Genomic DNA, 27,680 nt, shown 5'->3' on the forward strand with positions numbered 1-27,680 from the left:
CTCCAGCTCTGTCAGGAGGATTGGGCCAAAATTCACCCAAGGTTGTGGAAGGCTACCCAAAACGTTTGACCCAAGTTAAACAATTTAAAGGCAATGCTACCAAATACTAATTGAGTGTATGTAAACTTCTGACCCACTGGAAATGTGATGAAAGAAATCATTCTCTACTATTATTCTGACATTTCACATTCTTAAAATGAAGCGGTGATCCTAACTGATCTAAGACAGGGAATTTTTACTAAGATTAAATGTCAGGAATTGTGAAAAACTGAGTTTAAATGTATTTGGCTAAGGTGTATGTAAACTTCCAACTTCAACTGTATAGTTTCGCTTTAATTAGCTTTAAAATATTTCCTCGCAGCCTCAAGGCAAAATGTGTGGAATAGCATGAGGTTGGGGTCCACACACATTTCTGCAGGCCCACAATAAGATTGTTTTAACAATAAAACAATTATATTACACTGGTATAGGGCTGAATAGTGTGGTCTGCCTGTGCCATCATTTGCGCTCTACTTCATTCCTTAAATGACAAAACATTACAGGTTCATGTTTTTCTTATTAATTCGTATGAACTGTCATGCAGTGTGCAACATTGTGTGTGTGTGTGCGTGTGTGTGTGTGCGTGAGAGAAAGTAAAATAGAGCGAATGAAAAAGAATGCAAACAACCAATTCACATTTTTCTCCTTCTCTAACGCCCTCCTCTTTCTCACCTTCCCTCCCTCCCTCAACCTACTGTACCTCTCCTCCCCCTTTTCTCTGGCTGTCTTGGAGATGTGGGCGGGTCCCTGGCCAACAACGCACCCACAGTGGCAGGCAGGCATGTAGATGAGTCGGAACAGGTCACAGGAAAAAAAAAATCTACATACCATCCTGGCCACTGCCTGCCTGCCTAGGAAAGTAGCAAACACAGGAGAGCACTGTGGAGCACTCACAAAATACACTCACACTCAGTCAAAATACATGAGCAAAAATATAAACAAACACACACATTGCATACTGATACATGTACAAATAAACACGTATGCACACGTACACATGGACACAAACAATAAAAAACGAATACATGTACAAACTAACAAGTATGTGCAAACACACACACACACACACAAATGGTTGAAAAATCTGTGTTTATTTCTGTTGTTCACTACTACACAAGTACAACCTAGATTATGAGCTGAGCTAGTTTAGGCGTAATGATGACATCTATATTGTTGCAGTATTATGCACATCCTAATGGGTTACACCAACATGTTTGTGTCACCATGTCAAATTAATAGAAAATGTAGCCTATGCTAAATGAGTGCAATGGTGTTATTTCAATAAAAATCCTTATGGTGGGCCTCCCGAGTGGCGCCACGGTCTAAGGCACTGTATCTCAGTGCTTGAGGAGTCACTACAGACCCGGGTTCGATCCCGGGCTGTGTCGCTGCCGGCTGCAACCGGGAGACCCATGAGGCGGCACACAATTGTCCCAGCGTCGTCCGGGTTAGGGGAGGGTTTGGACAGCCGGGAGGTCCTTGTCCCATCGCGCTCTAGTGACTCCTGTGGTGGGCCGGGCACATTCACACTGACATGTTCGCCAGCTGTACGGAATTCCCTCCGACAAATTGGTGCGTCTGGCTTCCGGGTTGAGCGAGCAGTGTCAAGAAGCAGTGCGGCTTCGGCAGGGTTGTCTCGGAGGACGCATGGCTCTCGATTTTCGCCTCTCCCGAGTCCATAAGTTGCAGCGGTGGCACAAGACTAACTACCAATTGGGGAGAAAAAGTAAAAAAATCCTTATGGTGTGTGCAAGAGATTTACAAGAACTTTACAGTGTCAAATCAAATGGGAATGTTTTATTCATTTTCCTTTATTATTAGAAAATTAGCATGAAGATTTAAAAAAAAATCTATTTAGTAAAGGTTATTTCCCTCCATGTATTTCTCACATACCACCCTGCATACCACTGCTGGCTTGCTTCTGAAGCTAAACAGGGTTGGTCCTGGTCAGTCCCTGGATGGGAGACCAGATGCTGCTGGAAGTGGTGTTGGAGGGCCAGTAGGAGGCACTCTTTCCTCTGGTCTAAAAAATATCCCAATGCCCCAGGGCAGTGATTGGGTGCCGTCTTTCGGATGGGACGTTAAACGGGTGTCCTGACTCTCTGAGGTCATTAAAGATCCCATGGCACTTATCGTAAGAGTAGGGGTGTTAACCCCGGTGTCCTGGCTAAATTCCCAATCTGGCCCTCAAACCATCATGGTCACCTAATAATCCCCAGTTTACAATTGGCGCATTCATCCCCCTCCTCTCCCCTGTAACTATTCCCCAGGTCGTTGCTGCAAATGAGAACGTGTTCTCAGTCAACTTACCTGGTAAAATAACGGTAAAATAAAAAAACAAAAAAAAACAAAGGTAGGCCAAGGTGCACATTTTTATTTCACCTTTATTTAACCAGGTAGGCAAATTGAGAACACGTTCTCATTTACAATTGCGACCTGGCCAAGATAAAGCAAAGCAGTTCGACACATACAACAACACATAGTTACACATGGAGTAAAACAAACATACAGTCAATAATACAGTGAAAAATAAGTCTATATACAATATGAGCAAGTGAGGTGAGATAAGGGAGGTGAAGGCAAACAAAATATATATATAAATAAATCAAAATATAAAAAGGCCATGGTGGCGAAGTAAATACAATATAGCAAGTAAAAAAAACAAACACTGGAATGGTTGGTTTGCAGTGGAAGAAGGTGCAAAGTAGAGATAGAAATAATGGGGTGCAAAGGAGCAAAATAAATAAATACAGTAGGTAAAGAGGTAGTTGTTTGGGCTAAATTATAGATGGGCTATGTACAGGTGCAGTAATCTATGAGCTGCTCTGACAGCTGGTGCTTAAAGCTAGTGAGGGAGATAAGTGTTTCCAGTTTCAGAGATTTTTGTAGTTCGTTCCAGTCATTGGCAGCAGAGAACTGGAAGGAGAGGCGGCCAAAGGAAGAATTGGTTTTGGGGGTGACCAGAGAGATATACCTGCTGGAGCGCGTGCTACGGGTGGGCGTTGCTATGGTGACCAGCGAGCTGAGATGTTTTCCACATGTAATCATTCCAGTGCTTTAACCAAACAAGATTAGATGGATTCTGCTATCTTGTTTTCTATTTCCTTCCCATATGGACAGTGTTAGGAGGAAACTTATTTACGACCATTGCCTAGGCACACTTTACGGGAACGGGAAAATGCTTCCAGCTATGGAAATCTATGAGTGACTTCATTCAATCTTACATTTCTTATGGGCAGATGATAAATCAATATCATGTTTGCGATTTGCTTTTGCTAAATGGGTATGCATTTTTTGTGACAAAATTCAAAGTATCATTTTCACGATTGACTATGCATAATGCCTGACAATTTCAAAAGAAATAGCAGTGTGTTTAATATTGCATTTCCATGGTGCTATCCAGTACAACACCGACACATTTAAAAATTAAATGTCAGTAATGAGTCAGTGATGCCCAGACCACGCATGACCTTCTACCTGCGAACAATGAACTGAAAACTCATAATTCTACAAGCCTCTCGTTAACATGTCGTTCACCATAGCGGGCTTATCGCGCGAACTGCAGCCCCCCCAAACAATTTGTTTTCGAGTTCAGGTGTGTTGTGCAGAGGCTATATATGTTTTGGTTCTACAAAGCTGTGTTCATCGATAACATTCAATAACCAATTATTTGCATTCACTCTTGCACCATGCGGTCAATTATCAGTTCTAAACATGTTTTTTCTTCTCTATGCTCATGGTCTATTTCCCTGCGTGCATATGACAGACAGTTGATGGTCGGAGCATGTCTCTGGAGCCGTTGAGTCGGAAGAGCGTGTAATAATCCTGCTGAGGAGGTCAAACGAACAACTAAAATTAACGAGTCACTCAGAAAAACTATTCACGACTCTCGAGTTGGTAAAAAGAGTCGTTCAAAAATAATGACGCTTTTGCGAACTGCACATCACTATCAGAAAGAAATTGGTGAAGCTGTACTATATACTGAATAACTCAGATCATCTTTGCTATGCTGGCAAGGGCAGCCAGTGAGCAAGAAGTTCGCGGGGGGAGACAGATCGGGCAAGGTGCTTGCTGCAAGCTACTAGCAATGATGGCTAGTATATGTAGCTAGCTAGCTTAGACACTTTAGCTAACTAGCTATACTGAGAGGCAAGTCAATACATTAAGAGATGAGTAGATGGAAATAACCAACTAAAATCATTCTGGTCTAACAAATTGTATATATATATATACACTGCTCAAAAGAATAAAGGGAACACTTAAACAACACAATGTAACTCCAAGTCAATCACACTTCTGTGAAATCAAACTGTCCACTTAGGAAGCAACACTGATTGACAATAAATTTCACATGCTGTTGTGCAAATGGAATAGACAAAAGGTGGAAATTATAGGCAATTAGCAAGACACCCCCCAAAAAGGAGTGATTCTGCAGGTGGTGACCACAGACCACTTCTCAGTTCCTATGCTTCCTGGCTGATGTTTTGGTCACTTTTGAATGCTGGCGGTGCTCTCACTCTAGTGGTAGCATGAGACGGAGTCTACAACCCACACAAGTGGCTCAGGTAGTGCAGTTCATCCAGGATGGCACATCAATGCGAGCTGTGGCAAAAAGGTTTGCTGTGTTTGTCAGCGTAGTGTCCAGAGCATGGAGGCGCTTCCAGGAGAGTGCTTTTCACTGAAGAGTCGCGGTTTTGTCTCACCAGGGGTGATGGTCGGATCCGCGTTTATCGTCGAAGGAATGAGCGTTACACCGAGGCCTGTGCTGGAGCGGGATCGATTTGGAGGTGGATGGTCCATCATGGTCTGGGGTGGTGTGTCACAGCATCGTCGGACTGAGCTTGTTGTCATTGCAGGCAATCTCAACGCTGTGCGTTACAGGGAAGACATCCATCTCCCTCATGTGGTATCCTTCCTGCAGGCTCATCCTAACATGACCCTCCAGCATGACAATGCCACCAGCCATACTGCTCGTTCTGTGCGTGATTTCGTGCAAGACAGAAATGTCAGTGTTCTGCATGGCCAGCGAAGAGCCCGGATCTCAATCCCATTGAGCACGTCTGGGACCTGTTGGATCGGAGGGTGAGGGCTAAGGCTATTTCCCCCAGAAATGTCCTGGAATTTGCAGGTGCCTTGGTGGAAGAGTGGGGTAACATCTCACAGCAAGAACTGGCAAATCTAGTGCAGTTCATGAAGAGGAGATGCACTGCAGTACTTAATGCAGCTGGTGGCCACACAAGATACTGACTTTTACTTTTGATTTTGACCCTCCCTTTCTTCAGGGTCACATTGTTCCATTTCTGTTAGTCACATGTCTGTGGAACTTGTTCAGTTTGTCTCAGTTGTTGAATCTTGTTATGTTCATACAAATATTTACACATGTTAAATTTGCTGAAAATAAACACCGTTGACAGTGAGGATGTTTCTTTTTTTGCTGAGTTTATATATCTCATTGTAAAAAAATATTATTGCATAAACCAATGGCATATAAATTTACGTGGGAAAAATTTCCACATAGTAATAAACTTGTCTTTAAAAAAAAAGTGGTTTCGTCTCGTAGCTGTACGCAGCTCCGCTCATTAGTGAATCGTAGCAGCAATTAACTTATGAAGGAATTATCAGTTAGCTAAATGCAAAGGAGCAACATGGCAAGCATTGGCAAGCCAGAACTAGAAGACGCCCCAGTATCATTTAGGTCTGCCGTCTGGGAACAGTTTCCTTGTAAACTATAACGGGGATTGCCAACAGTGCTGGATAAAACTTCAACATGTAGGCTCTGGTCATTGCCGATAGCCTTTTCGAGTGGCAATATGAGTAACATGACTACTCATTTGCGCCAACATCACCCCAAAGTGCCAATCGGTGGGACTAGGAAAATAATGAAACGGCAACCACTTCTCCTTCTCCTTCTCCTTCAGGCAACAATATGCAGCTGACTCCGATAGGGCAAAAGAAATCAACGCAGCGACAGCAAAATTCATAGCGGAAGATATGAGACCCTTCTCTGTGGTAGAGAATACCTGGGTTCAGAAACATTTTTAATAAAGTGGTCAAGCCGAGCTTCATTATTCCTTCCTGTACACATTTTTCCCGCAGACATTGATTCCTGCCTTATACAAAAAACAAAAGAACAACTTGAGAGTGAGTTGTCAGAAATGGGGTCTGTTGCTCTAACAGACAGTTGGACGTCTAGAGCTACAGAGAGCTTCCTTACTGTAACGGTTCATTTCATTACGGCAGAGTGGGAGATGAAAAGCCATTTTCAAACACGTCCCCCTGAGAGTAGTCACACATTTGCGAAATTCGGGGAAGAGCTACGGGAAGTAGTTGCAGTGTGGCGGTTGGGATAAAGTAACGATTCCTGTGACCACTGACAACGCTAGAAAATTGTAAATGCAGTTGCATTAGCTGGATTGGGGCCACAGATAGGATGCTCTGCTCACGTTCATCTAGCTCATCTAGCGTCTCAAAAAGCAACGTCACTGAATCCAGTCTCTCACCTCTTAGCGAAGATCAGGAAGGCACAACTGCTGAACATGTTTTCAAGACAAAACAGGAGATGCTGGAGCTGCCAAACCACAAACTAATCCAAGATGTCTCTACTAGATGGAATTCACGCCTTGACATGGTTGAGCGATACCCTGAGCAAAAAGTTGCAGTGTATTCTACACTGACTGATCAAGCTGTGAGGAAGAATGTTAAAGATATTGTGACTTTGTCTGAAAATGACATAAGACTAGGAGAGGAAGTTATTAAAGTGTTCAAACCTCTCAAAACAGTCACAACACTGAAATGCACTGAGAGCATTCCATCAGTTTCCATGATCCTGCCTATGAAAACAATGATCCTGAAAATAATGGTGGCATCTGATGAAGATGAACCCGCATTAAGGGATGTCAAGACTGTTATCAGAGTTAAGCTGGAGCCTAGATATGCTGACCCTGGTGTCCAAGACTTCTTACACAAGAGCACCGCTTTGGACCCCCGGTTCAAGTCCCTGTTGCACCTGGATGCTGCTGCTCGTCTGATAGTCTACAATAAACTCACAGCAGAGATTGTGACCAATATACAACAGGTATTGTATTTATTTTGTTAATGTGACATGTATTATTTTATTAATTAGGGATTTAACAATTAATTATAAAGTAATAATTGTAATTGTTCTAATAGTGTCTGATATATATTTCTAACAACAAATCATATTTTTAAAGCCACCTCAGAGATAGTAATTGTCATCTAATTTAATTCTGCAGGGCTAAGCCACAGATACCACAGGAGCCAACCCCTCTCCAGAGATGGTAGACGACAGGGGTTCTCCTACAGAAAATAATTCTGCCATGGCTGAGCTTTTTGAGGAGATGTTCATGACCCAGGAGAAGGGAACAAAGTCAAAGGTCAAGGTCATAAAGGAGGAGGTGACCTCATACAGGGAAGTGGACTGTATTCCCCTGGATGCTGATCCACTTACATGGTGGAAGACCAAAGAGTTAATATACCCTCACGGTGCCATGTTAGCAAGGTGCTACCTGGTTGTGCCTGGGACCTCTGTCCCTAGCGAGAGGCTATTCTCCACAACAGGTGACATTGTCACAGCTAGCCGATCTGTGCTCACTGCAGATGTGGATAGACTAATCTTCTTCAAGAAAAACTTAAATCTAAAAAAAAAAAAAAAAATTTTTTTTAACAAGTAACCAGTCCCAAGTGGTCCTATTTTGTTGCCTTAAAACCTGGAATTAAAATGTATTTTGGGGGGGGTTGTATCATTTGATTTACACAGCATGCCTATCACTTTGAAGATGTAAAATATTTTTTCTTGTGAAATAAGAAATAAGACAACTGAAAACTTGAGCATGCATAACTATTCACCCCCCCCTCGACTTAAAGTGGTCCTATGGACAGATACTCCAATCTCCGCTGTGGAGCTTTGCAGCTCCTTCATGGTTATCTTTGGTCGCTTTGTTGCCTCTGATTAATGCCATTCCATGCCTGGTCTGTGAGTTTTGGTGGGCGGCCCACTCCTGGCATGTTTGTTGTGGTGCCATATTCTTAAGATTTTTTTTTAATAATGGATTTAATGGTGCTCCGCTGGATGTTTAAATTTTCAGATATTTTTTATAACCCAACCCTGATCTGCACTTCTCCACAACTTTGTCCCTGACCTGTTTGGAGAGCTCCTTGGTCTTCATGGTGCCGCTTGCTTGGTGGTGCTCCTTGCTTAGTGGTGCTCCTTGCTTAGTGGTGTTGCAGACTCTGGAGCCTTTCAGAACAGGTGTATATATATTGAGATCATGTGACACTTAGATTGCACACAGGTGGACTTCATTTAACTAATTATGTGACTTCTGAAGGTAATTGGTTGCACCAGATCTTATTTAGGGGCTTCATAGCAAAGGGGGTGAATACATATGCACACACCATTTGTCTGTTTTTTATTTTTATGAATTTTATAAAACAATTTTTTTTTCCATTTCACTTCACCAATTTGGACTATTTTGTGTATGTCCATTAAATTAAATCCAAATAGAAAAATATATATATTGTTAAAGCTGTAAGCCAAAGGAAGTAAGAGGGTAGCTTTGCATGAGCCTTAGCTTGTGTGAGCCACAACGGCTCATAGGAGCAGGAGCATATCTCCTCCTGTTTCTGTAATGTGAGGCAGGTTGATGTACAAGTACACCCCCTGGAAAGGACGCTAGTCTATCGCAGGGCCTTAAAGAAAGAAAGAAAAAGGAACACTGAACTAGATTAACCAAACGTACAAGTCCCTTGCTCTTTAGTCCATTCTATGAAGGGGAGTAGCCAGTGCAGACCACTGGAAGGGGGCGGAGGATTAGGGTATCAAGACATCTTTCAGCCCAGTTTGGTGCCCCTTCAGCCCTTGCTTCCTATGGGAGAGCATCCTTCCCTGTCAGATGGTGGACGACTTGGTCAGCAGCATCTGGAAGACAGGAGGAAGCAGCTTCTGCTGGAGGACCTGTTGGGGTTGCCCGTACACAGAAATGACATCACAGTTTCCTGAGGGTTGGAACACAAAATAGATTAGTTGAAAGGCACACTGTCAGGTCTGGGGAAAATTAGCTAATATAGAAAATGCTTTTCTTCCAAAAATACCTTTTGTAGCCTTCAAATCAGACAACAGGAACTCATAATCAATTTCTGTCATAGATTATCTGCCCTCTTACAGTCTCTGTTACTGTCCCCTGTGGGATATAATAATTGAATACTGTAACGTTGACGTTTACTGGCATGCAAACGAAAGCTTGAAATACAATACACAAAATGTAACATACAATAACTCAGTGGGGGAGGATCATGGGACTACAAGACGAATAGAATTAGATTTTTATTCTACTGTGTACACTACCATGTCATAGAGTAGAGTTATATTGAGGGAGTTTAATTCAACTGGACCGGGGTGCACGAGGCTATGGCTCGTGACATGGCGGAGAGCGAGGAGGAGCGCCCTACTCAACACGAACAGTAATCTGCGTCATATCGTCAACAAGACATCATGGTTCATTGTTCAGAAACATGCAACATGTATTTTCCATAAAGTATATGATAGAATTTTACTAGTTTTACTTGGGAAGGCAAATAAGGTAAATATATATATATTTTTTTTACCAAGAGCAAACAACACTCTGAATCCTAAATCATTACTCCACATTCTTGACAAACGTCACTTTGTTTTGAGCCGACTTCGCCAGGGCACCCGGCTCACACCTGGGAGCCCGATTTTCAAAACAATCTCTTTCACCTGGTGCAATCTCTGCCCGCGCAGGCCAGCTTAATCGAATCCCCTCATTGTAATATCGCTGTAACCCTCAGCTACAGGAATAGGCGTATAGGTGGTTGAGAGAGTGCATGAGGGCTACATCCCAATTCTCCACCCTTGTCTTATGGTGTGCACTTGCAAACTCCTCATCATGGAAGTTTGAAAGTGCACACTTTGGTAGAAGGGAGGACAATTAGGGCAAAAGTCCAACTCATTGAGTACTGGTCTGTTCACAGTGTGACACAATGACACAATGTGTGACACAATGTCTTTGGGTTGCACAATCACTGCCAAGTAATGACTTGTAAGGACTTGCAAACGGTATTTAAATTTTTTTTAAATAAATGTACCCATATTTTACCAGGTAAGCTGACTGAGAACACATTCTCATTTACAGCAACAACTTGGGGAATAGTTACAGAGGAGAGGAGAGGGGATGAATGAGCCAATTGTAAGCTGGGGATGATTAGGTGACCGTGATGGTATGAGGGCCAGATTGAGAATTTAGCCAGGACCCCGGGGTTAACACCCCTACTGTTACGATAAGTGCCATGGGATCTTTAGTGACCACAGAGAGTCAGGACACCCGTTTAACATCCCATCCGAAAGACGGCACCCTACACAGGGCAATCACTGCCCTGGGGCATTAGGATATTTTTTTTTGGACCAGAGGAAAGGGTGCCTGCTACTGGCCCTCCAACACCACTTCTAGGAGCATCTGGAGGAGTATCCAACCCTGCTTAGCTTCAGAAGCAAGACTGCAGTGGGATGCAGGGTGGTATCTACCTCTATGCTTGCAACCTCTGCCTCTGATCTAGCCAAGTAATAGTACCTAATATGGGATACTTACTTCTACAATGTCTTGTTGTGAAGGTAACTAGCTAGCTAGCTACTGTAATGTTAGCCAGTAACATTAGCCAGTAACGCCTCTTCATAGCCAATTAGGTACTAGCAAGCTAGCCTTTGATCACGACTCTGATCTATCCAAGATGGTGTAGCAGTCAGACGTCTTTGTCTTCGTCCTGTCGTGTCCCTTATATATACATTTTTACATCTTTTTCTTAGCATATCTTTTTAAAATATTTTCCTAAACCTCAACTTCTAAATACTCTCCTGCAACCCGCCTCACCCAATGTGGCATGGATCTGCTTTTTTCTAAAGTATTTATATTTACTTCAGATCTGGAATCCCTCAACTGGAGCTAGCCAGCTAACTACCTACTAGCTATCAGTTAGCAAACCATTGCTAGTGGTCATCAGCTAACCTTTAGCTCGGAAAGCTCTCGCCAGTTCGAACAACGAGACTCAAACTAGAGCATAACGGACCTATTTCTCTCCATATCCCCGGATTCCTACCGCATACTCTAAACATTTTCATCTGGATCTTCGCAACTAGCTAACCGCAATCCCGGGTGACCACTCCTGGCTAGCGTTTCCATCCCGGAGCAAGCACCAATTAGCCTGAAGCTAGCCCGGCCAGGGCTCCTGTGCTACCACGAAGCCCACTCCTGGGCTACAATATCCGGACCCCTTCTACTGCCGGTACGGGGCACGGAACCCCGCCGATCCTCTATGACTGGAATATCGACATAATCTGCCCGAGGACTCAAACAGGCCCCTCAGGCACGATGCCCGCTGAAGGCCCATTCTGCTATCCTGCTAGCTACCCAGAGCTACCTGAAACCTTACTAATTTCACCGCACGAAGAGGCAAAAACAGGCTTACCCCATCACGACGTCCCCCAAAGGCTAACTTGCTAGCCCCGGTCTGCTAACTGCTAGCTTGCCTGCCCCGGTCTGCTAACTGCTAGCTTGCCTGCCCTGGTTTGCTAACTGCTAGCTTGCCTGCCCCGGTCTGCTAACTGCTAGCCCCTGCTAACTGCTTGCTTGCTAACCCGGTCTTCACCATCTTAAATTAGCATGCCCCATTCAAAAAAACGTAGAACTAGAAATAGATATAGTCCTTGGTTCACTCCAGACCTGTCTGCCCATGACCAGCACAAAAACATCCTGTGGCATTCTGCATTAGCATTGAATAGCCCCCGTGATATGCAACTTTTCAGGGAAGTTAGGAACAAATATACACAGGCAGTTAGGAAAGCTAAGACTAGCTTTATCAAACAGAAATTTGCATCCTGTAGCACAAACTCCAAAAAGTTCTGGGACACTGTAAAGTCCATGGAGAATAAGAGCACCTCCTCCCAGCTGCCCACTGCTCTGAGGCTAGGAAACACTGTCACCACCGATAAATCCACTATAATTGAGAATTTCAATAAGCATTTCTCTACGGCTGGCCATGCTTTCCACCTGGCTACCCGTACCCCGGTCAACTGCCCGGCACCCTCCACAGCACCCCGCCAAAGCCCCCACCATTTCTCCTTCATCCAAATCCAGATAGCTGAGGTTCTGAAAGAGCTGCAAAATCTGGACCCCTACAAATCAGCCAGTTTCAGAGCTGGTAATGGGTGCACCTCAGCCACGCTCAATGTCCTGAACGACATCATAATCGCCATCGATAAGAGACATTACTGCGCAGCCGTATTCATCGACCTGGCCAAGGCTTTAGACTCTGTCAATCACCACATTCATATTGGCAGACTCGACAGCCTTGGTTTCTCAAATGATTACCTCACCTGGTTTACCAACTACTTCTCTGATAGAGTTCAGTGTGTCAAATCGGAGGGCCTGTTGTCCGGACCTCTGGCAGTCTCTATCGGGGTGCCACAGGGTTCAATCCTCGGGCCGACTCTCTTCTCTGTATACATCAATGATGTCGCTCTTGCTGCTGGTGATTCTCTGATACACCTCTATGCAGACAACACCGTTCTGTATACTTCTGGCCCCTCTTTGGACACTGTGTTAACTAACCTCCAGACGAGCTTCAATGCCATACGCAAGTAAAACTAAATGCATGCTATTCAACCGATCACTGCCCGCACCTGCTCGCCCGTCCAGCATCACTACTCTGGACGGCGCTGACTTAAAATATGTGGACAACTACAAATACCTAGGTGTCTGGTTAGACTGTAAACTCTCCTTCCAGACTCACATTAAGCATCTCCAATCCAAAATGTAATCTAGAATCGGCTTCCTATATCGCAACAAAGCATCCTTCACTCATGCTGACAAACATACCCTCGTAAAACTGACCATCCTACTGATCCTCGACTTCAGTGATGTCATCTATAAAATAGCCTCCAACACTCTACTCAACCAACTGGATGCAGTTTATCACAGTGCCATCCGTTTTGTCACCAAAGCCCCATACACTACCCACCATTGCGACCTGTACGCTCTCGTTGGTTGGCCCCAGCTTCATACTCGTCGCCAAACCCACTGGCTACAGGTTATCTACAAGTCTCTGCTAGGTAAAGCCCCGCCTTATCTCAGCTCACAGGTCACCATAGCAGCACCCACTCGTAGCACACGCTCCAGCAGGTATATCTCACTGGTCACCCCCAAAGCCAATTCCTCCTTTGGCCGCCTCTCCTTCCAGTTCTCTGCTGCCAATGACTGGAACGAACTGCAAAAATCTCTGAAGCTGGAAACACTTGTCTCCCTCACTAGCTTTAAGCACCAGCTGTCCGAGCAGCTCACAGATTACTGCACCTGTACATAGCCCATCTATAATTTAGCCCAAACAACTACCCCTTCCCCTACTGTATTTATTTTGCTCCTTTGCACCCCATTATTTGAATTTCTACTTTGCACATTCTTCCACTGCAAATCTACCATTCCAGTGTTTTACTTGCTATAGTGTATTTACCTCGCCACCATGGCCTTTTTTTGCCTTTATTTCATGTGTAACTCTGTGTTGTTGTATGTGTCGAATTGCTATGCTTCATCTTGGCCAGGTCGCAGTTGCAAATGAGAACTTGTTCTCAACTAGCCTACCTGGTTAAATAAAGGTGAAATAAAAATAAAACAATTAAATAAATAAAAACTCTCAGTTCCATTACATTACACATTGGACAAAGGTGCTAGGCCGCAGCGCCAGACAGATTACCAGGACGTGTACTCCATGCATGTGCTGACTAACTGGCAAGTGACTTGACTGACATTTTCAACCTCTCCCTGTCTGAATCGGTAATACCTACATGTTTCAAGCAAACCAACATAGTCCCTTTGCCCAAGAACATTAAAGTAACCTGCCTAAATGACTACGGACCAGTAGCACTCACACCTGCAGCCATAAAGTGCTTTGAAAGGCTGGTCATGGCCCATATCAACACCATTATCCCCAAAACCCTAGACCCACTCGAATTTGCATACCGCCCTAAAATACCCATACACGATGCCATCTCTATTGCACTCCACACTGCCCTTTCCCACCTGGACAAAAGGAACACCTACGTGAGAATGCTATTCATTGACGACAGCTCAGCGTTCAACACCTTAGTGCCCTCAAAGCTCATCACTAAGCTAAGGACCCTGGGACAAAACACCTCCCTCTGCTACTGGATCCTGGACATACTGACGGGCCACCCCCAGGTAGTAAGGGTAGGTAACAACTCATCCTCTATGCTGATCCTCAACACGGGGGCCCATCAGGGGTGCATGCTCAGTCCCCTCCTGTACTCCCTGTTCACTCATTACGCCAGCAGCATACCACCCTGCATACCACTGCTGGCTTGCTTCTGAAGCTAAGCAGGGTTGGTCCTGGTCAGTCCCTGGATGGGAGACCAGATGCTGCTGGAAGTGGTGTTGGAGGGCCAGTAGGAGGCACTCTTTCCTCTGGTCTAAAAAATATCCCAATGCCCCAGGGCAGTGATTGGGGACACTGTCCTGTATAGGGTGCCGTCTTTCGGATGGGACGTTAAACGGGTGTCCTGACTCTCTGAGGTCATTAAAGATCCCATGGCACTTATCGTAAGAGTAGGGGTGTTAACCCCGGTGTCCTGGCTAAATTCCCAATCTGGCCCTCAAACCATCATGGTCACCTAATAATCCCCAGTTTACAATTGGCTCATTCATCCCCCTCCTCTCCCCTGTAACTATTCCCCAGGTCGTTGCTGCAAATGAGAACGTGTTCTCAGTCAACTTACCTGGTAAAATAACGGTAAAATAAAATAAATAAATGGCAGGCATGACTCCAACGCCATCATTAAGTTTGCTGATGACACAACAGTTCACAGACAACGATGAGACAGGCTATAGGGAGGAGGTCAGAGACCTGGCCATGTGGTGCCACAAGCTCTCCCTCAATGTGATCAAGACAAAGGAGATGATTGTGGAATACAGAAAAAGGAGGACCGAGCACGCCCCCATTCTCATCGACGGGGCTGTAGTGGAGCAGGTTGAGAGCTTCATGTTCCTTGGTGTCCACATCACCAACAAACTATCAAGGTCCAAGCACACCAATACAGTCGTGAAGAGGGCACGACAAAACCTATTCCCCCAACGGGAGACTGAAAATATTTGGCATGGGCCCTCAGATCCTCAAAAAGTTCTACAGCTGCACCATCGACAGCATCCTGACTGGTTGCATCACTGCTTGGTATAGCAACTGCTCGGGCTCTGACCGCAAGGCACTACAGAGGGTTGTGCGTAACGACCCAGTACATCACTGGGGCCAAGCTTCCTGCCATCCAAGACCTCTATAACAGGTGATCAGAGAAAGGCCCTAAAAACTGTCCAACTCCAGCCACCTTAGTCATAGACTGTTCTCTCTGCTACAGCACGGCAAGCGGTACCGGAGCGCCAAGTCTAGGTCCAAAAGGCTTCTCAACAGCTTCTACCCCAAGCCATAAGACTCATGAACAGCTAATCAAATGGCTACCCAGACTATTTGCATTTACTCCCCACCCCCCTCTTTTACGCTGCTGCTATTCTCTGTTTATTATCTAACTCTACCTACCTGTACATATTACCTCCATTACCTCGACTAACCGGTGCCCCTGCACATTGATTCTGTACCGGTACCCCCTGTATATAGCCTCGCTATTGTTATTTTACTGCTGCTCTTAAATTATTTGTTACTTTTATTTCTTATTTTTTACTTATCTATTTTTTACTTAACACGTAATTTTCTTAAAACTGCATTGTTGGTTAAGGGCTTGTAAGTAAGCATTGTTTTCAGCGCATGTGACAAGTACAATTTTATTTTATTTGATATTGATTTATAATTTGCCCATGTGCCTTTCCAATTGAGTTTCGGCAGCCAAATGTTTCCATACCCAGCTAGAGACATCTCCATGGAAACGAATCCATTGGCTGAGGGTGGATGGGATGTGGAGGGATATGAAGAGGTCAAGACATGCAGTTTCCTTGGAAACTGCGCACATTGCTCTGGCCTTGTGCCCGCCCTTTCTCCGACTGGCGCTCACAAGGGGGGTCAGGTTTTTTTAATTGGCTGATATTCTGTCTCTAGGCTTGACACCTCCTCCGTGACAGAGTCTCAAGCTCTTAAAGGGGAAAGGAAAGGCAATTCTATCCCGTTCATTAAATTTGGGTCAAGTCAATCGATCAATAATATAAAAAATAAATATATGGCAAATAGAAATAAAACAATGGATGGTGTGGGGTTGAGTGGAGCTGAAGGGTGGGACTAAATACAACAAATGTACTGTGTCCATAAAATGTACATAGGTTCAGACCTTTTGTGAAACAGCACAGTAAAAAATATATGGCAAATAGAAATGTTACTGGATGTTCTTCAGACAGATGGGAGGGATTGAATGACGGGATTGAAAACAAAACAGAAGACAACTATTGTAAAATATATTGTGTCTATAAAATGTATATAGGCTGGGAGTAGAAGCCTAAGTGTTGTTGTTAGGGCAAAATAATAAAGAAAAAATATATAAACTCAGCAAAACAACTGTTAATTTTCAGCAAACTTAACGTGTGTAAATATTTGTATGAACATAACAAGATTCAACAACTGAGACATAAACGGAACAAGTTCCACAGACAAGTGAGTAAGAGAAATGGAATAATGTGTCCCTGAAAAAAGGGGTGGTCAAAAGTAACAGTCAGTATCTGGTGTGGCCACCAGCTGCATTAAGTACTGCAGTGCATCTCCTCCTCATGGACTGCACCAGATTTGCCAGTTCTTGCTGTGAGATGTTACCCCACTCTTCCTCCAAGGGTCCTGCAGGTTCCCGGACATTTCTGGGGTGAATGGCCATCACCCTCAGATCAAACAGATTCCAGACGTGCTCAATGGGATTGAGATCCGGGCTCTTCGCTGGCCATGGCAGAACACTGACATTCCTGTCTCACAGGAAATCACGCACAGAACGAGCAGTATAGCTGGTGGCATTGTCATGCTGGAGGGTCATGTCAGGATGAGCCTGCAGGAAGGGTACCACATGAGGGAGGAGGATGTCTTCCCTGTAACGCACAGCGTTGCGATTGCCTGCAATGACAACAAACTTAGTCTGATGATGTTGTGACACACCGCCCCAGACCCTATCGGACCCTCCACCTCCAAATTGATCCCGCTCCAAAGTACAGGCCTCGGTGTAACGCTCATTCCTTTGACGATAAACGCAAATCCGACCATCACCCCTGGTGAGACAAAACCGCGACTCGTCAGTGAAGAGCACTTTTTGCCAGTCTTGTCTGGTCCAGCAACGGTGGGTTTGTGCCCATAGGCAACGTTGTTGTCTGGTGATGTCTGGTGAGGACCTGCCTTACAACAGGCCTACAAGCCCTCAGTCCAACCTCTCTCAGACTATTGTGGACAGTCTGAGCACTGATGGAGGGATTGTGCGTTCCTGGTGTAACTCAGGCAGTTGTTGTTGCCATCCTGTACCTGTCCCGCAGGTGTGATGTTCGGATGTACCGATCCTGTGCAGGTGTTACACGTGGTCTGCCACTGCGAGGATGATCAGCTGTCCGTCCTGTCTCCCTGTAGCGCTGTCTTAGGCGTCTCACTGTACGGACATTGCAATTTATTGCCCTGGCCACATCTGCAGTAGGCTAATTATATTTTATATTTGAGACACTTCAAAGTTGGCACCCTTTGCCTTGATAACAGCTTTGCACACTCTTGGCATTCTCTCAACCAGCTTCATTAAGCAATCACCTGGAATGCATTTCAATTAACAAGGTGTGCCTTGATAAAAGTACATTTGTGGAATCACTTTCCTTAATGTGTTTAAGACAATCAGTTGTGTTGTGACAAGGTAGGAGTGGTATACAGAAGATAAACCTATTTAGTAAAAGACCAAGTAAATATTATGGAAAGAACAAGCTCAAATAATCATAGAGAAAAGACAGTCCATCATTACTTCAAGACAAGAAGATCAGTCAATCTGGAAAATTTCCAGAACTTTAAAAATTTCTTCAAGTGCAGTCGCAAAAAACATCAAGCGCTATGAGGAAACTGGCTCCCATGAGGCCCGCCACAGGAAATGAAGTCCCAGAGTTACCTCTACTGCAGGGGATACGTTCATTAGAGTTACCAGCCTCAGAAATCGGCAATTAACTGCACCTCAGAACTGCACCTCAGAAGTAACAGACACATTTATCCCCTTTTCTCCCCAATTTTCGTGGTATCCAATCGCTAGTAATTACTATATTGTCTCATCGCTACAACTCCCGTACGGGCTCGGGAGAGACGAAGGTCGAAAGCCACGCGTCCTCCGAAGCACAATCCAACCAAGCCGCACTGCTTCTTAACACAGCGCGCCTCCAACCCGGAAGCCAGCCACACCAATGTGTCGGAGGAAACACTGTGCACCTGGCCCCCTTGGTTAGCGCGCACTGCGCCCGGCCCGCCACAGGAGTCGCTGGAGCGCGATGAGACAAGGATATCCTTACCGGCCAAACACTCCCTAACCCGGACGACGCTAGCCCAATTGTGCGTCGCCCCACGGACCTCCCGGTCGCGGCCGGCTGCGACAGAGCCTGGGCGCGAACCCAGAGACTCTGGTGGCGCAGCTAGCACTGCGATGCAGTGCCCTAGACCACTGCGTCACCCGGGAGGCCCCAACAGACACATTTCAACATCAACTGTTCAGAGGAGACTGCATGAATCAGGCCTTCATGGTCAAATTGCTGCAAAGAAACCACTACTAAAGGACACCAATAAGAAGAAGAGACTTGCTTGGGCCAAGAAACACAAGCAATGGACATTAGACCGGTGGAAATCTATCCTTTGGTCTGACGCATAAAAATGTGAGATTTTTGGTTCCAACCACCGTGTCTTTGTGAGACGCAGAATAGGTGAATGGATTATCTCTGCATGTGTGGTTCCCTTCGTGAAGAATGGAGGAGGAGGTGTGATGGTGCTTTGCTGGTTTCACTGCCAGTGATTTATTTAGAATTCAGGGCACACTTAACCAGCATGGCTACCATAGCATTCTGCAGTGATAAGCCATCCCATCTGGTTTGCGCTTAGTGGGACTATAATTTGTTTTCAACAGGACAATGACCCAATACACCTCCAGGCTGTGTAAGGGCTATTTGACCAAGAATGTGAGTGATGGAGTGCTGCATCAGATTACCTGGCCTCCACAATCACTCGACCTCAACCTAATTGAGATGGTTGGGATGAGTTGGATCACAGAGTGAAGGAAAAGCAGCCAACAAGTGCTCAGCATATGTGGGAACTCCTTCAAGACTGTTGAAATAGGATTCCAGGTGAAGCTGGTTGAGAGGGTGGCTACTTTGCAGAATCTAAAATCTAAAATATATTTTGATTTGTTTTGCACTTTTTTGGTTACTACATGATTCCATATGTGTTATTTCATCGTTTTATTATACAATGTAGAAAAAAATCCTTGAATGAGTAGATGTGTCCAAACTTTTGACTGGTACTGTATATTTTAGAAGCTGTATTTTAACTGTATTTAAAATTGTATGACAATATTTTAGGTTGACAATATGCTATTACTCAATTTCTGATATATCACATGCCATACTTTCATTTTCCTGCATAAATAAAATCAGGATTAAGCCTCTACTGCCATTCATTTAAATAGGTCATTATCAATATAATGTCACAATACGGTGCATAGCATTCGATTTGGCTGCTGGGGGCCAAGGAGGCCCCTGGTAAAACCATTGGCCAACTACGTGCCTTTTTCAAGTAATTGTTAAATATTTTCAAGGGATTGTTAAATAAATGTTAACTGTTTTAACATCATCACCTCTTCAAGAGCATAGTCACAACTACACATTTCTGATTATTCCACGTTGTGTTCTATCATCAGAGTTGCACAGCAAGTAACTGCATGCTTTTCATTATCAGTAAACATTAATTGGTCATGTAATTTCAGATACGTGATGGTAGCCTATCCATTTAGTGTTTCTCCTATCCATTTGGCAAACAACATGTATTTAGCTTGCTTCATCCGAGATGAGGCTTTTGGAACGAGCTTGACATCGGCAAGTCCTCATCCTGGTAAAGTTGTCATAAAGACTACTGTCATCACCACTACAGATGGCAAGCAAATCAAACAATATTTGGATATAGCCATCCAGTTCAGGGGTAGGCAACCCTGGTCCTGCAGTGCCGCAGGCTCTTCGTCTTTTCGAAGTAACCAGGTGTTTTAAATGTAGGCAATCACTGAATTGATCAATTGGCTCAGTTGGTCAGGTGTGGCGCCTAGTTGGGACAAAATCCTCCAATACCTGCAGCACTCCAGGAACAGTGTTGCCTACCCCTTATCTAGTTTATCCCCTGAAAGTTCTCTTGTTAACTAGCCATATTGAGGTGATCTGTTATTAGCTAGCCAATTTGACGTGGTCCATCGCTCAATGTAGCCTATCATGTCTGTCAGCAGAAATCATGATTAAACACTTCAAAACAGGGTTGAGAAGAGGATAATGTTAGCTACCTTCACTAGGTAGGCCTATGATGGTTGGAGAAAAAAGTACATTAAGTCTACTTACCACTATGTTTAGCCAACTGTAGCTACAAAGCTTTTACCGGTCGCTTGCCTTGCGAAGTAAACATTAGCAGCTAACAGTACATCGGCAAATGCGCTCTTCTACTGCTTGACAGGCAGAGCCCACAGTGGATGGGAAATGAACCTAAACCACTAATACTTGTCAGGTATAATTAACTTTTATTTTATATCACTCAAATATCCAATTAATGGTGGCCAATATTGAAATATATCATGAGGCTACCCTAACATATCTGAAATTACATAATCATTTGATGTTTACTGATCATGAAACTTATGCTCGCTGTATAACTGATTTATAGAGCTAAATGTGTGCAATTGTTTTGAATGGAATAATCTGAAATGTGTAGTTCTGACTATGCTCTTCAAGAGGTGATGATATTATAACCAAATTGTTATAATGTGTTGTTGTTTGTGTCGCACTGCTTTGCTTTATCTTGGCCAGGTCGCAGTTGTAAATGAGAACTTGTTCTCAACTAGCTTACCTGGTTAAATAAAGGTTAAATTTAAAATACATTTAAAAAAAAACATTTATTTAACAATCCCTTGAAAACGGCATGCAGTTGTCAATGGTTTTAGCAGAGATGGGGGTCTCCTTGGCCCCCAGCAGGAAAATCGAACATTCTGCACCTTATTGTGACGTTTTATTGATAACGACCTCTTAGACAGGTTTGGATTTCTCCCTGACCAATATGGCTGCCATTTTACCCCATTCTGGAACTTTGAGGGTTTATGACAGCCCCTCTAATAATTTAGTAGGATCTCTATGTGTGCACCACTGCTCCACACAAATATTCAAGTTGGTTTCATTCCTTTAATGGTTGCTAATGTTATATGAAGTTAGCATGGGCTAAAATAAATGGAGGTATAAACCCATTTCAACCTATATAGCCTAATAAAAAAGTATCTAGTGCCCAATACAAAAAATATTCCCTATAATGAATTATAAAGGACAATAAAGTTATTGTTTCTTGATCATGTTGTCTGTATTTAATCATAGGAGTCGCGGACATCGACGTCTTGCTCCCAGACAAATTAAATAACTTCTTTGCTCACTTTGAGGACAATACAGTGCCACTGACATCCCCGCTACCACTGACACGGCTCGCTCTCCTTCTCCGTGACCAACGTGAGTAAAACATTTGCCGGCCCAGACGGCATCCCTAGCCGGGTCCTCAGAGCATGCGCAGACCAGCTGGCTGATGTGTTTACGGACATAATCAATCCCTATCCCAGTCTGCTGTCCCCACATGCTTCAAGATGGCCACCATTGTTCCTGTTCCCAAGAAAGCTACAGTAACTGAACTAAATGACTATCGCCCTGTCATCATGAAGTGCTTTGAGAGACTAGTCAAAGATCACATCACCTCCACCCTACATGATACCCTAGACCCACTCCAATTTGCTTACCACCCCAATAGGTCCACTGACGATGTAATCGCCATCAAACTGCCCTATCCCATCTGGACAAGAGGAATACCTATGTAAGAATGATGTTCATGGACTACAGCTCAGCATTTAACACCATAGTACCCTCCAAACTTGTCATTAAGCTCGAGACCCTGGGTCTCGACTCCGCCCTGTGCAACTGGGTCCTGGACTTTCTGACACGCCGCCCCCAGGTGGTGAAGGTAGGAAACAACATCTCCACCCCACTGATCCTCAACACTGGGGCCCCGCAAGGGTGCATTTTTAGCCCTCTCCTGTACTCCCTGTTCACCTATGACTGCGTGGCCATGCACGCTTCCAACTCTATCATCAGGTTTACAGTGGTACGCTTTATTACCAACAATGACGAGATGGCCTACAGGGAAGACGTGAGGGCCCTCGGAGTGTGGTGTCAGGAAAATAACCTCTCACTCAACGTCAACAAAACAAAGGAGATGATCGTGGACTTCAGGAAACAGCAGAGGGAGCACCCCCCCCCCCCCCCCCCCCCCCCCAGGGAGCACCCCCCCCCCCCCAACTTCTATCTCAAGGCCATCAGACTGTTAAACAGCAATCACTAACATAGAGATGGAGACATAAATGGACTTAATAAAGGTATCACTAGTCACTTTAAATAACGCCACTTTAATAATGTTTACATATCCTACATTACTCATCTCATAGGTATATACTGTATTCTACTGCATCTTGCCGATGCAGCACAGCCATCGCTCATCCATATATTTATATGTACATATTCTTATTCATTCCTTTACATTTGTGTGTATACGGTAGTTGTTGTGAATTTGTTAGATTACTTGTTAGATATTACTGCATGGTCAAAACTAGAAGCACAAGAATTTCGCTACACTTGCATTAACATCTGCTAACCAAGTGTATGTTACCAATACGATTTGATTTGAGCTCCCACCTCACCCACCTGCGTCTGACATCCCATACTAAGGAAATTACATTTTATTTATAAAAAGTAATCTATTCATTTGGTTTTTTGAACACAATCATTTGTTTACAAGCACGATAGCTATATTTATAGTCCAACATAATTACAAACACAGCATTAGTCACAGCTGGGATGTTACAGGGCATAACCTTATCAAAGCATTATCTATCAACTAGCACAAAGCATGACATATTTATAGGCCAAACGAGCTTGTTTAAATCTTTTTCGATTCAGACATCACAAGAGGATATACATTGCGCAATATATATTTATTTATCTAGTAGGCACTTTCCATAAAACATGAGTTGATTAATATAGAGGATAGAACTTACCATACCGTTACAACACATCATCGTCATAGGCTGCAACGCATCGGCTAAAGGCTATACATCTAGCCAAAAAAACAACCAAAGAACTGTGCTATTTTGGTCCATAACGTGACTTTTGTCTGATCTATCAAAAATCAGTCACATAGATATCAGATACGAAGCAAGTCGTGGGAAAATACGCATCTTCTCAGCAAACCCTGTGCAAACCGTGAAGCGTTTTCTGTCCAAAATTACCAGACATAACGGAGACGAGCGGCTCTCTGAAGCAGCAACTGGCGTTTTATGTTAAGTTTATTACTTTGCCTTTAAGTTCAGAAGGCATCGATCTACCAAGCACCGAAAGCTCCGCCCCTGATATTTTACCTTCAAATCACTCCTGCCACGGACTGCCTGCGAATGTCTCCGGTAACAAAAATCACAATTTCAATTCGCACGATGCTTTCATGTGACGTCTTTTAGCCTACTTGTCTGACTTAATTTGAGCGACTTTTGATGGATGAGGCATATTATATCACAATAATATTCCATGTTGCATCACTTGCAAGAGTTTGCATTTACACGCGGTATGTTGTTTCTGAGCATGTATGTCTGGAGTTGTGGTTACAAATCAAGAATGAATATGAAGCAGGAATTCTATGAGTTAGCCTAATCAATTTAAAAGCATTGAATAATATTTAATTATGAAAGCAATGGACATTATTTAGCTTAATGTTACCTCCAAACAGTTTTAACAACTTGTTGTTATATATTCAAATATAATGTAATTGCAATGTCCTGATAGGGTATTTAATAACCATTTTACTTTTGTGCATAAAAAGCACATTTGCGCATGAAAACGTTCCGTTGTTATATTGGAGTAGGCCTAATATTATGTATCTATAAAAATGTTGAAGATTACATTTGTTGCATGAGAGATGTCATGCATGAAAGACACACCTGAAAAAAAAACCATGTCTGTCATTGTTGTCAATAGTCGACTGACGTGACCTGTCAAAAGACAGGAGTGCTGTTCCCGAAAGTCCACCATTGGCGCGTGACACCCTTTACCGCTGACAGATCCTTTAATTGGACCATCTACCAAAAACTGCTGTTCTTTGCTAGGCACTGGAAAACATCACCAGTCTTTGTGGTTGAAATAAATGTATATTTGAGTTTGTATTTTATATGATTGGTTAAATCAAGCCACCTGAAACACAAACACACAAACTAGAAAGACAAGTGCACTGCACATACATGAACTAAATGCTTAAAACACACACACACACACACACACACACACACACACACACACACACACACACACACACACACACACACACACACACACACACACACACACAGACTGACAACACACAGACTGACAACACACAGGGCCAGTTCTAGCCTTTTGGGGGCCCGGAGCAAGATTCGTTTTTTGGGGGGGGCACCTCACTGCAAAACATTTTAGTAGCCCCTCTCTTGAGGTTTATTTCCAGCAATTCTACTCATTTTGCTATGGGGCGTAGAGAAAATGTTGCAGTTTTAAAGCAAGTTTTCTGCAATTCTATATATTGTGCCATGGGGCGGAGAGACATTTTTGCAGTTTTAAAGCTAATTTCCTGCCATTCTACACACTTAAATAATATATATATTTTATTATCATAAAAAAAAATCTGTATTATTTCCCGCAAACCCTACCACCCCTCCCCCTAATTGGAGTAAACTAATAAACAACACATAGGCTTCTACTTCCAGCTAATACATACTATATACATTTTATGGACAGAATCTATTTAACCTCTCCCATCTATTTCTCATGTCCATCCAGTTAGATTTCTATTTGCCAAATATTTTTAACTGTGCTGTTTCACAAAAGTGCTGATATAAGTTCTGACATACATTTTACAGATGCAGTATATTTTATATTTGTTATCCTGTTGTTATTAGTCCCACCCTTGAGCATACTACCTCAGTTGGCCCGACAAACCAGCGCTCCCGCACATTGGCTAACCGGGCAATCTGAATTGTGTCCCGCCACCCACCACCCGCCAACCCCTCTTTTACGCTACTGCTACTCTCTGTTCATCATATATGCATAGTCACTTTAACCATATCTACATGTACGCACTACCTCAATCAGCCCGACTAACCGGTGCCTGTATGTAGCCTCTCTACTTTTATAGCCTCGCTACTGTATATAGCCTCGCTACTGTTACTTTTCACTGTCTTTTTACTGTTGTTTTTATTTCTTTACTTAGCTATTGTTCACCTAATACCTTTTTTGCACTATTGGTTAGAGCCTGTAAGTAAGCATTTCACTGTAAGGTCTACCTACACCTGTTGTATTCGGCGCACGTGACAAATACACTTTGATTTGATAAACCATGTGCCATGGAATCGGTACATCGAAAATTTCTTCACCACTATTTTGCAATCTGTATGGCACAGCAGTCAATTTTTTGGTCGTTTAAATGAAACTGGTAAAAGAAAATATCACAATTTTTATTAATGCAGGGCCGACAGACAAGTTCCTTACCTTTTCCCCCTTTCTCTTGCCTCTTCCTTTTTGCGCTAATGCTGCTATTAGTTGGTTGTAATTTTGGGCAGACGTTTCCATATATTTTTGGGGGGCCACACAGCCCTACATGTGCTCGCCAGAGGTAGCCTGACTGCCATTAGGTACCGGGATGAGATCCTCAGAGCCCTTGTGAGACCATATGCTGACACATGCACATTTGTGGCCTGCTGGAGGTCATTTTGCAGTGCTCTGGCAGTGCTCCTCCTGCTCAAAGGCGGAGGTAGCGGTCCTGCTGCTGGGTTGTTGCCATCCTACGGCCTCCTCCACGTCTCCTGATGTACTGGCCTGTCTCCTGGTAGCGCCTCCATGCTCTGGACACTACGCTGACAGACACAGCAAACCTTCTTGCCACAGCTCGCATTGATGTGCCATCCTGGATGAGCTGCACTACCTGAGCCACTTGTGTGGGTTGTAGACTCCGTCTCATGCTACCATTAGAGTGAGAGCACCGCCAGCATTCAAAAGTGACCAAAACATCAGCCAGGAAGCATAGGAACAGAGAAGTGGTCTGTGGTCACCACCTGCGCAATCACTCCTTTATTGGGGGTGTCTTGCTAATTGCCTATAATTTCCCCCTTTTGTCTATTCCATTTGCACAACAGCATATGAAATTTATTGTCAATCAGTGTTGCTTCTTAAGTGGACAGTTTGATTTAACAGAAGTGTGATTGACTTGGAGTTACATTGTGTTGTTTAGGTGTTCCCTTTATTTTTTTGAGCAGTGTATAAACTCTAGTCATACTTTATCAAAGGCCTTTTCAAAGTCAGCTATGAATACCAGGCCTGGTTTCACAGACTTTTCATAGTTTTCTATTGTTTCCAGTACTTGTCTTATATTATCTACAATGTATCGTCTATGTAAAAAAAACTGTCAGATTAGGATGAATAATATCTGACAATACCTAATATCTGACAATACCCATTCTATGCGCTAACCATTTTGCAAGAGGCCTCCAATTTTTTTTATGGACTGGATCTTTACATTTACAACTTGGATCCTGTTTCAGTAATAATGAAATCAGACCTTGTTGAGTGTCTGATAATCTACCATTTATGTAGGAGTGGTTAAAACATGCTAACAATGGTCCTCTGAGTACATCAAAAGAGGTTTGGTATACGTCCACTGGTATGCCATCCAGCCCTGGAGTTTTCACGGACTTAAGGGCTTTAATTGCATCAATAAGTTATTCCTTTGTAATTTGGGCTCCACATGAGTCTTCCTGTACAGATGTTAATTTTACATTATTATGTGGGAAAAAATCCGTAAAATTAGTTTCGGTTAGTGGAGATGGAGGAGACTGAAACAAAAACATATGCTTAAAGTACTTTACTTCCTTTTTCAAAATATTGTTTGGTGAATCATGGGTAACTCTGTCATTTGTAACAATTTTTGGTGGCATATTTATGTTGAAGATTAAAAAACAATTTTGGTGCATTTTTCCCCATATTCCATCCAGTTCGCTTTGTTTTTATAATATATTACACTGGATCTTTCTTGAATAAGTACCTCCATTTCTTTTTGTTTTTCGTCTAACTTATTCTGAGCCTCTGTGGTACAGTTTTTATTTATATCTATCTGTACTGTTAGTCCTTCAATTTCCTTTGTTAATATGGACTATTTTCACCTAAATGCTTTTGTTTTAAAGAATTTCCATGTGGAAATTCTGTAAGAGTAATATATATATGCCAATTATGTGATGGTCCGACCGCAATCTGTCCCCTATCAACACT

At 43.4% G+C, this 27,680-nt stretch overlaps 1 long non-coding RNA gene across 1 annotated transcript; it reads right to left on the bottom strand.

The window, feature by feature from the left end:
- Window positions 1-1,114: 1,114 nt before the first annotated feature.
- Window positions 1,115-23,985, bottom strand: LOC129863643 (uncharacterized). The gene is made up of 2 exons (XR_008760993.1): window positions 23,396-23,985; window positions 1,115-9,054 (listed from the first exon to the last, which is right to left on the bottom strand). It is a non-coding gene; the product is annotated as an uncharacterized LOC129863643 (long non-coding RNA).
- Between the last annotated feature and the right edge of the window lie 3,695 nt (window positions 23,986-27,680).

The sequence above is a fragment of the Salvelinus fontinalis genome, chromosome 10 (genome assembly GCF_029448725.1).
Source record: "Salvelinus fontinalis isolate EN_2023a chromosome 10, ASM2944872v1, whole genome shotgun sequence".
Taxonomy (NCBI): domain Eukaryota; kingdom Metazoa; phylum Chordata; class Actinopteri; order Salmoniformes; family Salmonidae; genus Salvelinus; species Salvelinus fontinalis.